The sequence below is a fragment of the Octopus bimaculoides genome, chromosome 20 (assembly GCF_046866305.1).
Source record: "Octopus bimaculoides isolate indiv1 chromosome 20, ASM4686630v1, whole genome shotgun sequence".
Classification (NCBI taxonomy): Eukaryota; Metazoa; Mollusca; class Cephalopoda; order Octopoda; family Octopodidae; genus Octopus; species Octopus bimaculoides.
In genome coordinates, this window is record NC_142947.1 from 36383947 (window position 1) to 36397374 (window position 13428).

Genomic DNA, 13428 nt, shown 5'->3' on the forward strand with positions numbered 1-13428 from the left:
AGACCGGAAGTGACACTAACCGGCTTGTAGTGGAGTGGGAGATAAGGAGATAACGGACTTCGACAAAACAGTGTGCCGGACTGCTTATCCAGCTTCCAGAAATCTGTAAATTCCAGAAAACCGGGAATACTGTGCTGTATCATACAATATATTGAATCCTGTCTTATGCAAAACAAACCCTGACGCCGAAGTTGGTTAATTTGCATACGGTGTATTGAAAATAATTTAGTTCTTAATTTTTTAAGTGGATTGATACGGATTAAACATGCTCTGCTTTGAAATGTATTAATTTGCACTTCATCATCATCATCATCATCATTTGTATCTGTTAAATAAAATCATGCTCTTTATTTTGCATTTTATACTGTACACTTGGTGAAACAGATCTTGTTTTAGAAGGGCATAAATTTGTATCTGTTAAATATAATTTAGGAATTGCGGAGATGTACTTGCATAGCAAGTGACCTGATCTGAGATCGTGTGCTGGAACGAAAACAATTGCAGCGTGGAAGGTGTTTATAAGCCATTAAAAATAACACACAAAAACCGTTAGATTCACTTCAGCATTTAAATTTAACTTGTCAAAATATTTTCGTTGCTTTGAGACCGCGACCTGTTCACTGACAAAATTCTGTAAAGCAACGAAAATATTTTGACAAGTTAAATTTAAATGTTGAAGTGAATCTAACGGTTTTTGTGTGTTATTTTAAATGGCTTATAAACACCTTCCACGCTGCAAATATAATTTAGTTTTTCTTTTACGTGCTTCAATCATTTGATTGCATCCATGCTGGAGCACTGCCTAAAAGGGTTTTAGTCGAAGAAATTGTTCCCAGGAGTTATACTTTGTAAGCCAAATATTTATTCCATTGATTATTTTTGCCAAACAACACAAATCCGGAGAAGAAGCAAACTCTAAGAAGTAGAGTAGTCTATATTTTTTCCTGGTGAAGGCCAGTTTATGGGGTTACACTGGGTTTCCTGTCCATAAAGGGTTTAACTTTATCGCGTATTGTCAGACCCCAAGACCTGTTGATATATGACCTCTTTAAATGAATTGATAGGACCACATATAACAACCCAAGGTACATCTTTTTTTTCTCTGATGAAATTATACTCATGTCACATCATCATCATTATCGTTTAACGTCCGCTTTCCATACTAGCATGGGTTGGACGATTTGACTGAGGACTAGTGAACCAGATGGCTACACCAGGCTCTAATCTGATTTGGCAGAGTTTCTACAGCTGGATGCCCTTCCTAACGCCAACCACTCTGAGAGTGTAGTGGGTGCTTTTACGTCACATAAATGTAAATCTAATGTACAAATTTGTAATTAAATTATTGAAACAGCTGTAAGATGTGAAGTTGACCAATTTGTTAATAATAAACAGTTATTAACTTCCTTATCTCCATTTTCTTTTCTTCTTTTAAACGGATATAAATTATATATATATATATATATATCATCATCATCATCATCATCATCGTTTAACGTCCGCTTTCCATGCTAGCATGGGTTGGACGATTTGACTGAGGACTGGTGAAACCGGATGGCAACACCAGGCTCCAGTCTAATTTGGCAGAGTTTCTACAGCTGGATGCCCTTCCTAACGCCAACCACTCAGAGAGTGTAGTGGGTGCTTTTACGTGTCACCCGCACGAAAACAGCCACGCTCGAAATGGTGTCTTTTATGTGCCACCCGCACAAGCCAGTCCAGGGGCACTGGCAACGATCTCGCTCGAAAATCCTACGGGAGCCAGTCAGGCGGTACTGGCAACGGCCACGCTCAAAATGGTGCATCTCATGTGCCACCCGCACAAGAACCAGTCCAGGGGCACTGGCAACGATCTTACTTGGCTTGCCGGGTCTTCTCACGCACAGCACATTTCCAAAGGTCTTGGTCAGTAGTCATCGCCTCGGTGAGGCCCAATGTACGAAGGTCTTGCCTCACCACCTCAGCCCAGGTCTTCCACGGGTTCCCTCAACTGTTAGGGTGTGGCACTTTTTCACGCAGCTATCCTCATCCATTCTCACCACATGTCCATACCAGCGCAATCGTCTCTCTTGCACACCACAACTGATGCTTCTAATGTTCAGCTTTTCTCTCAAGATACTTACACTCTGACGGGTATTCACATTGACATATATATATATAAAGCAATAAGAAAATGGAGGAGATCAAGAGTTGGTATTTATCAACTTATAGACATTATATTATGTCTATTTTTTTTTTTTTTAAAAAGACAATTGTAGCATTATACATACATGTATAACATATACTTTACATATATAATATATAAAATATAAAAATACCAGTAATTATTAAAATATATAACGTAGAACTTAGAAAGTAGGATAAAATCTTACAGCTGTTTCAGCCAAGAGGTCATAGTACCCCATTCTACTTTTATCCCTCAAGTGAACTGAAGTATTTGGTAAATAAGATTAAGGAACTTGGGTGTGTCTCTGCGCTTCGTCAGAGAGTTTAGAAAGTTCATAAAGTTAAGTTATAAATACATACATATATACATACTTTTACATATATACGTAATTATACATAAACACATATACATATATTAAAATATATATACATATGTATATACATACAAAGGAATCAATTATTATTATTATTATTATTATTAGGTGTATTATATTATATTATTCTTATTAGATAAAGTACAAACAGAGGTAGGAGAAAGTTATTAAAAGAGAAATAATAGTGCAAATTTAAAAAATCAATGTCATCATCATCATCATCATCATTTAACGTCCGCTTTCCATGCTAGCATGGGTTGGACAATTTGACTGAGGACTGGTGAACCAGTTGGCTACACCAGGCTCCAATCTGATTTGGCAGAGTTTCTACAGCTGGATGCCCTTCCTAACGCCAACCACTCAGAGAGTGTAGTGGGTGCTTTTACGTGCCACCGGCACGAAGGCCAGTCAGGTGCTACTGACAACGGCCACGCTCAAAATGGTGTATTTTATGTGCCACCTGCACAGGAGCCAGTCCAGCGGCACCGGCAACGACCTCACTCGAATGTCTTTTCATGTGCCACCGACACAAGTGCCAGGAAGGCGATGCAGGTAACGATCACACTCAAATGGTGCTATTTACGTGCTACTGGCACGGAAGCCAAACAGCTGCTCTGGCAACAATCACGCTTGGACGGTGCCATCACGATTTCACTTTCACTTGCCCCAACAGGTCTTTGCAAGCCGAGTTTAGTGTCCAATGAAGGAGACGTTGGCATGGGTGCCAGTTGTCGAATTTAGCTCGATTTTGATTTCACGAAAAGGTATATACATCAGGAATATATATATATGTATATACACATATACATGCACATACACACACACACACACGCACACACACACACATATATATATATAAAAATACAAAATGGGACAAGAACGCAAAACATCCAGACAGGTGACAACAAAACATCCAGATAGATGATACAAAGAAAACAAGGACAGGTCATTCGGCGTTTTCTTTCCTCAGTCGAGTATCAGATTATCTTCGCAATTTCGGCTGATTATACTCGAGATTATATGTATATATATATTTTTATGTACAAACATGCCCATAGGTACATACATATCACATATGTTGAGAAGGGAGTATTATTGCAGCAGTTCGTATTATTCTTTTTATATAATTATAACAATTATACACAAACATATATATATTCATATAAACATGTGATATGTTTTCTATTGAGGGTTTTAGACAAAATGTATGTGTTTTCCTCTCCGACAACCGATGTTGGTGTGTTTATGTCCATGTAATTTAACGATACGACAAAACAGACCAATAGAATAAGTATTAGGCTTACAAAGTCCTGAAGTTGATTTCTTCAACTAAAACCCATTAAGGTGGTGCTCCAGCGTGGTCACAGTTAAATGACTGAAACAAGTAAAAGAGTAAACATTTTCATATTTAGCCACCTATGTATCATACTAAATGTATACACACTGTCAATAGGCCAGTTATTGAAGTTTTGCCCTGAGATAATATATCTCAGAGCATACTGTGTTAAAGGTGCAATAAATATCAGAAGGAGATGAAAATTCATTCCTGGAGTGGCCAGCAAGATGGCCAGATGTATTTTGGCCTTTTTGGACCTTTTCAATACTCACAGCTAGCCACATGCTTGGACAAGAATTTGTCATCTCTGATATAGAAAAAGTTGAATAAATCACTCACTGATGTTGCAAATAGCTACCTTGGCTGATTAAATATTCGTTATACACAATTCAAGCAGTAATTAATTAAAATGTGTAAAATGGTTGGCATTAGGGAGGGCATCCAACTGCAAAAACCATGCCATAACAGACCTCACTAGTGTTGGTACCATGTAAAAAGTACCCAGTCCACTCTGTAAAGTGGTTGGCATTAGGAAGAGTATCTAGCCAAAACAGACCTCACACAGTGTTGATGCCATGTGGGAAGCACCCAGTTCACTCTGGAAAGTAGTTGGCTAAAAACCATGTTAAAACAGACAGTGGAACCTGGTTCAGTCCTCTGACTTGCCAGCTCCTGTCAAACCATCCAACCCATGCCTGCATTGAATGATCATCTATGTAGCATACATGTGTACATACTGGGATGAATTTTCATATCTCTCTGACATTTATTATCTTTTTAACACAGCTCCTTCATAAGAGTTCTCATCTCAGAACAAATACTGCAGTAACTAGCCTATCAACATGGTCCAAACATAAAGTATGATACATAGATGATTATTTTAACAAAATTTTCTAAACATTTGTAAATATACATTATATATATATATATATATATATATATATATATATATATATATATATATATATTAACAACATACACTTTTACTTATTATCCTTCAACTTGTTCATACATATCTGTTCACACTGGTGACTCACACATGCTATCTTTCCATTGATCCTCTATCCACTTACATTGTTGTTAATTGATATATAATCATTCACACACGAATACACACATCTTTGTCAACCTAAACAATTGTACAGCAATTTATAAAGGTGACAGATACTAAAATCAATGAAACAGTCCCAGTGTTGAAAAAACAGTAATTAAATTCCACATGTCACGCATGAAAGGTCCTTTCAATACAAAAATTAAATATTATAAAATTTCATGAATATTTAAGATACATTGTTATTAATAAGATTATAATCGTTTAGGTTAAAGAGTAATTAACTGCATATTTGGAGAGGATTTTTTTTTTTAATATTTACATATACTAATAGCTACTACTTGTTTTGAATTTTGGCCCAAAGCCAGGAATTTTGTGGGGAGAGGTGAGTCAATTATATTGACCCAATATTTAACTGGTACTTATCTTAGTGGCCCAGAAACGATGAAAGGCAAAGTCAACTCCAGCAGCATTTGAACTCGTGACTTGTAGCTGAAAGAAATTGCATTAAACATTTTGTCCATTGTGATAACGGTTCTAAATTTGCTGCCTTTAGTAAGATGCTGATACAAACAAATGAGATTTGGTAGATAGAAACTGTGCAGAAGTCTGTTGTAACATCATCATCAACATCATCATTGTCATCGTCATTGTTGTTGTTGCCATCGTCATCGTTATCATTTTACCATGCTGGAATAGGTTGGACAGGATTTTGGGTGAGGCAGTGTTTCACAGCAGAATTCCCTTTCTGATGCCAATTGTGTTAGTATGACAGAATGAGATATGATGAATTTATTCTGAAAACCAGGATACACACATGCACACAATCTCTATTTATCAATCTATCTATCTATCTTTTATTTCTCTCTTCCCCCCACTCTCTCTCTCTCTCTCTCTCTCTCTCTCTCTATATATATATATATATATATATATATATATATATATATATATATATATATATATACCTGTGTGTATGTGCATGTGAGTGTGTGTTTGTGCGTGTGTGTGTGTGTGTGCGTGTGCATATGTATGTATATATGTATTCATGTGTAGGCTCAGGTGTGGCTGTGTGGTAAGAAGCTTACTTCCCAACTACATAGTTCCAGGTTCAGTCCTACTGCGTGGTACCTTGGGCAAGTGTCTTTTACTATAGACTCAGGCCAACTTAAGCTTTGTGCATGGGTTTGGTAGACGAAAACTGAAAGAAGCCCGTCGTATGTGTGTGTGTAGTGGGAAGGTGATACAGAGAGAGACAATAAAGAAAGCAAAAACAAAGCCATAAGTGAATGAATCTCCATTGATTATCTTTGAACCATTCATAACTCAAATGGAATGGCAAACAAGAGTAGACTTGATCTTGGAGAAGAGAAACAGACATGACCAGATTACCTTATTGCATCTCAATATGATAAACCACAATATGCTTAAGTTCACAGTGTTGGCCTCTACCAGGCAGAGTTATAGTACATCAAAAACAACAGATCAAGGGATTTCAGCTAATAATTTGAGCTTTGATATCAGTGGTTCTCTAACAGATATCTAAAGGTAATTACAGAACTGTAAATTTTGATGGCTGGTGTCAGGAAGAGCATTCAACCAAAGCGAAAAAATATGTATATATGTATGTATGTATGTATGTATGTACGTATGTACATATGTATGTAATGGATGGATGGATGGATGGATGTAGGCGCAGGAGTGGCTGTGAGGTAAGTAGCTTGCTTACCAGCCACATGGTTCTGGGTTCAGTCCCACTGCGTGGCACCATGGGCAAGTGACTTCTACTATAGCCTTGGGCCGACCAAAGCCTTGTCAGTGGATTTGGTAGACAGAAACTGGAAGAAGCCCGTTGTATATATGTATATATATATATATATATATATATATATATATATATATATATATATATATATATATATATATATATATATATGTATGTGTGTGTATATTTTTGTGTGTCTGTGTTTGTCCCCCAACTTCGCTTGACAACCGATGCTGGTGTGATTATGTCCCTGTAACTTAGCAGTTCGGCGAAAGAGACCGATAGAATAAGTACTAGGCTTCCAAAGAATAAGTCCTGGGGTCGATTTCCTCGACTAAAGGCAGTGCCCCAGCATGGCCATAGTCAAATGACTGAAACAAGTAAAAGAGTAAAAAGAGAGTAAGAGTATGCATACATGTGTACATGTATATATGTATGCATGCATGTATATATCTACGTATGTGTGCGTGCATGTATGTATGTATGCATGCATGCATGTATGTATGTGTCTAACTATATAACCACTCATATGCTTTTCTCAGACTATTCTTTTCCTTATCTCCAGACCTCTCCTCTTTCCTTTTTCTAATGAAGAGCCAAGCCCAAAGCATCACCCCTCCCCTCATTTTACCATCTTAAACGGAGAATCAATCTAATACATTGGACCTTTTGACTTTTGTTATTTTGCTTTTATTTTTGTTTTTATTTTTGATTTGCCTATCATCATCATCATCATCATCATCATCATTCTCATCTTCATTATTATTGTTTAACCTCCGTTTTCCATGCTGGCATGGGTTGGACAGTTTTACAAGAGCTGGCCAGGCAGGGAGCTGTCAAGAATCCATTTGTCCGTTGTGGCATGGTTTCTACAGCTCAATGCCCTTCCTTACACCAGTCACTTCACAGAGTGTACTGGGTGCTGGCACAGGTGTGTCATATATGCAGCACTGGTGCATTTCATGTGGCATCAGCCCCTGCAAAAGACAAACCAGTATGTATGGATGACAGTGGTTTTACTTAGCGTGACACGTCTTCACAAGTACAGCAACTCACCACAACTTCCAGTCCTTTGTCATAATCTCAGTGAGGCCCCGCATCTGAAGATCCTTTCTAACCACTTCATCAAGCATCTTCTTTCCACAGGTTCCATCCACAAATAGAGCTCAGCACTTCTTTATGCAGCTGTCTTCATCCATATGCATCACATGACCAAACCAGCACAGTCTTCTCTCTTGCAAACAACATTTGATACCTCTTATACCTAGTTTTCCTCTTAAATCATTTACACTCTATTGTGTATACACACTGACATTACCCACTATATATATAGCTAAGTAAAAGCATGGTTATCCTTGCATACAGACTCATCCCTTGCAACTCTCTCCAGCTGAGCATCCCTAATCTCGCGGATTCGTAAGTGCTGGTGCCACATAAAAAGCAACCATGTCAGTGCTGCATAAAAGCAGCCAGTACACTCTGTAAAGTGGTTTTCACTTTTGCAAATGTGAAAAAATGTGGTCGACCAAATTGCGCAACATGCCAAAACCTTCTAGAAGGATCAGAATTTCTTTTCAAAGAGGGACAAAAATTCAAAATCAAATCTGACTTTACTTGTGCCTCAGAAAACCTAATTTATGTCATAAGATGCTCGGGCTGCCACCAAAATTACATAGGGTCCACGGGATTATCGCTCAGATGCAGATGCACTCTGCATTGAGAGCAGATTGCATTCCCAGAATACAGAATGATACCCTTTAGTGAATATATTGAGAAATGCGCAAAACAAATACTACCACAATTTATAATCTTTCCATTCTATCAATGTGCCATTGGAACACTAGCACAAATTAGATTAAATAAGGAAACCTTCTTCATTGAAAACTTAACCATTTCTAACATTTTTAAATAAGGAAACTCACCTCATTGAAAAAAGTATAAAGCAAAACCTAACCACTTGTAACATTCTATTCCTTTTAAACCAAATCATGTTAAATTAATCAAACCCTATCATCCCCAAGCGTTTTTGATTATCTCCCTTATACCAGAAAAACATCCCTGATTACCTTCCCCTATCTAGAACTCCATATTTTACACCATAGCGAAGACATGTTACAATATAGGTAGAGAAATTTGAAAAGAAAATACGAAACCGGTTATTTCTCCAAAAACAATGTTTCTATACTCAAAATTTTCTAACATTTTTCTAACATAACAATTTAAATATATACTTTAACCATATAACACAAGCCTTCTGTAGTTTTTTTCACTCTTTTTTTATCTTCTATACATACATATCATCATCATCATTATCATCATCGTTTAACGTCCGCTTTCCATGCTAGCATGGGTTGGACGATTTGACTGAGGACTGGTGAAACCGGATGGCAACACCAGGCTCCAGTCTATTTTGGCAGAGTTTCTACAGCTGGATGCCCTTCCTAACGCCAACCACTCAGAGAGTGTAGGATACACATATATACATACACACACACACACACATATATATATATATATATAAATATATATACGTGTGTGTGTATGTAGATTGGGTTGGTACGAAAGTAATTTCCTTTTTCGCAAAAAAACAGAGTTATGATTTTTTAATGACTTTTGTCAATGTTATGATGTTTTCTTTTTGATATTTGATAACCGTTACTTTTAGCTTACTTTAGAAGCAAATTGACCATAATTTTGTTAATAGCTGTTAGTTTAGTGTCAATATTAACATGGAGTGCAAAAATGAACATTTTCGACATATTTTGCATTTTTATTTTTGTAAAGGCAAGAAAGCTGCTGAGGCTCACAAAGAGATATGCGATGTTTATGGTGTTGATTGCTTAACAGAACACACATGTCAGAAATAGTTTTAAAAATCTCCGTTCTGGAGATTTTTTACTCAAAGATGACCAACGTTCTGGTTGACCTACTGAAGTTGATGATGACTGAATCAAAGCCATAATTGAAACTGCCATATAACTCAGTGGTTCCCAAAGTGGGCAGTACTGTTCCCCTGTCAGCAGAGGAAAGAACAAGAGGAGTGTTGAAGAAAAGTGGGGCAATAATAAGGTGTAAGCACCCCACCCCACCCCAAAAATAACGACATAATTAGGTTAAGTTTTATTTGTGAAATACTGTTGTTTTGAATTTGCAACAGAAAGTGTTCTACGCTTGTGGTGCTAAGTGGGGTGGGGGCAACTAGAAATGTGGTTCAAGTGTCAAGCAGGTGGCTGCCTGAAAAAGTTTGAGAACCTCTGATAAAACTGTGCAAGAGATTGCAGAGAGGTCAAATGTATCACACACAACAATGAAAATCATTTAAAATGTCTTGGACTCGTTAAGAAGCTCAATATTTGGGTTCCACATAATTTGAAAGAGATTCACTTAACACAGCAAATCGATATTTGCGATGTGCATCTCAAACAATGAAATTGACATTTTTTTTTAAGCGAATCATAACTGGTGATGAAAAATGGATTGTCTACAATAGCATCAATCGAAAACGATCATGGTCCAAGTGTAATGAACCAGCATAAACCATATCGAAAGCTGAATTGCATCAAAAAAAGGTCATACTGTCAATTTGGTGAGATTACAAAGGTATTGTGTATTTGAGCTGCTTCCAAGGAACCAGACAATCAATTCAGATGTTTACTGTCAACAACTAATGAAACTGGAGGAAGCAATCAAAGAAAAACTGCCAGAATTGGCATATTGTAAAGGAATCATGTTCCACCATGACAACACTAGACCACACATGTCTTTACTAACTCATGAAAAATTATTGGAGCTTGGTTGGGAAGTGATGTCACATCCATCATATAGTCACGATCTTGTACCATCAGATTACCAGTTATTTCAAAGTTTGCAAAGTTCTTTGAATGGTAAAACTTTCAATGATGATGATGACCTGAAATTGCACCTGCTTCAGTTTTTGAACCGTAAGGACCAGAAATTCTATAAGCATGGAATCGTGAAGTTGCCAGAAATATGGCAAAAGGTCATCGAACAAAATGAAAATATATAATTGACTGAAGTTCATTCTTTGTATGAAAAAAATGACTTTTATTTCACACTAAAGAACTGAAATTACTTTCTTGCCAACCAATATATACATTGATATTTAGCAGAAGTAACAAAGTGACTCAAAGTCCAAGAGTTTCATATGTTGGCACAGGAGAGGGCATGGCTGTGTGGTGAACATTTTGCTTCCCATCTAACCAAAGCTTTGTGACTGGACTTGGTAGATGGAAACTAAAAGAAGTCAGTTAAATAAAAATCGCTGACATGGCCAATGACAGTACAGCCTAATTGGCACTCGTGCCAGTAGAACGTTAAAAGCTCATCCGAGCGTGATCGTTGCCAGGGCCACAGATTGGCTCCCGTACCGGTGACACATGAAAAGCACCATTCAAGCGTGATCATTGCCAGCGTCGCCTTACCAGTGCAAGTGCTGGTGGTACGGGAAAAACAGAATTCGAGCATGGTCATTGCCAGTGCCGCCAGACTGGCTCCCGTGCAGGTAGCACATAAAAACACCTTTTGAGCATGAGCGTGGTCATTGCCAGAACTACCTGACTGGCCCTCGTGCCAGTGGCACGTAAAAAGCACCCACTACACTCTGGGAATCGTTGGCATTAGGAAGGGCATCCAGCTGTAGAAACTTAGCCAGATCAGATTGAGCTTGGTGCAGCCTCTGGCTCACCAGTCCTCAGTCAAACCACCCAACCCATGCCAGCATGGAAAGCGGACATTAAATGATGATGATGAAATATATATATATATATATATATATATATATATATACACACATGCCAGCTTAATTTAATTCATCCTTAGTCGAAAGACACCTGTTGTTATGTCCTGTTATTTGTATTTGTGTAACATTCTCCGTTTTTTTTTTTCCGTCCTTATTTTTGTATACATTCGCTGCTTTCTTCCAAGGAATCTAATGCTCTTAGCTTAGTTTTTCCTTGGATCTGGCCTGATTGGAGCAATTTCGAGTATAACCAACCGAAATTGCAAAGATAATCTGGGACTCAACTGAGGAAAGAAAACTCCAAATGACCCGTCCTTGTTTTCTTTGTATCGTCTGTCTGGATGTTTTGTTGTCCCCTTTTTTGTATCACCTAACTGTCTGGATGTTTTGCACTCTTGTCCCATTTTGTTTATATATATATTCATATATATATATATATATATATATATATATATATATATATATGTATTTATTTTTTTATACTTTTATTCTTTCATTTGTTTCAGTCATTTCACAGTGACCATGCTGGAGCACCACCTTGAAGAGTTTTTACTGAACAAATTGACCCAAGGACTTATAGTTTTTCAAGCCTAGGTTTGTTTATGTCCCCATAATTTAGTGGTTTGATAAAACAGACCAATAGAATTAACACCAGATGTAAAAAAAAAAATAAGTACTGACATCAGTTTTTTTCAGCTAAACCTGTAAAGGCAGTGCCCCAACATGGCCTCACTCCAATGACTGGAAGAAATAAAAAAAAAGAACTTAGAAGAACTCATTAGTTAGAAGCAATATGAGCGAGGTGACCAATTGAAATTCAACTCATTCTTTAAGTCAATATTTCCAGTATTGCATATGTAATCAATACAATTGATTGGTTAACTTGAACAATCATTTGAAATGAAGAGAGAATCGATTGGCAAGGCAAAGTAGCAACTATTATATCACTTTTATCCTACATCAATGTCCTTTCCCCATTTCAGACTCTCAGCAAAACTGAAGTCTTGAACCATACACTAGCATATAACAAGTAACAAGTTAGAGAGGGAACCTCTATGCAGTTACTCAGCTCTCTGCAAATAGTTAAATCTAACAATTGTACCCTACCATCTGGAATAAAGAATGGGTCAATAGACAGTGTTGTCTTATTATTTCCTTAATAATCATATTATTGATGACCATATGAAGTGGTCATGGTTAGAATGCCTTTGATCATAGGCCAGCTGGTTCACAGCTGAGTCGAATTTAAACTATAACAAGTTTCATTCAATCAGAGTAGTTCAATGAGGATTCAGTATTTGTGTGTGTGTGTGTGTGTGTCCGTGTGTATGTGTCCAAGAGAACAGGAGAGCCTTTACATGGTTTCTCTCAATATCTTAGAAGTAGTAACCAGATGTCTTTCAATTTACATTCCACTATCTTATAAAGGGAAGGACATGTATTGGACACTGTAAACTTAGTTCCCTGCTAGACAAAAAGAAAGAAAGAGATTGCATGGCTTGAATGTCTTTCTTCTTAGGCCCACTAGAGCAGAGATAACTTAAACAAAAACAAGAACACACAAGATAACCTCTAAGTGGTAGCTTTCCTTGTTTGAAATAGTAACCAAATTTCCTTTAAATCATACTCTCTCTAGATCACATAAAAAAAAAAGGAGAAAGTGCATAAGAAAATGCAGTCCAAGATGCATATTGTCTGTAATGACTATGATAAAAGAATGAAGTGCCTCACATAAAAAAAAAGTAAATGGTTATAGGTGAAGGCTTTCATCAATAGCTCTACTCGGGACTTACTTGCAGCCAATCAATAACGAATGCTATGTCTAAAGATTCATGTCATGGCCGAATACTTTCATTTGAGATCTCTAACTCCAATGCAAAAATATACACTAAAATAATCTCTCTAAATCAGTTGTTCTCAACTGGGGTCCATATGGCTCTTGAGGGTGTATATAAGATTTTGGGGGATCCACACAACAAA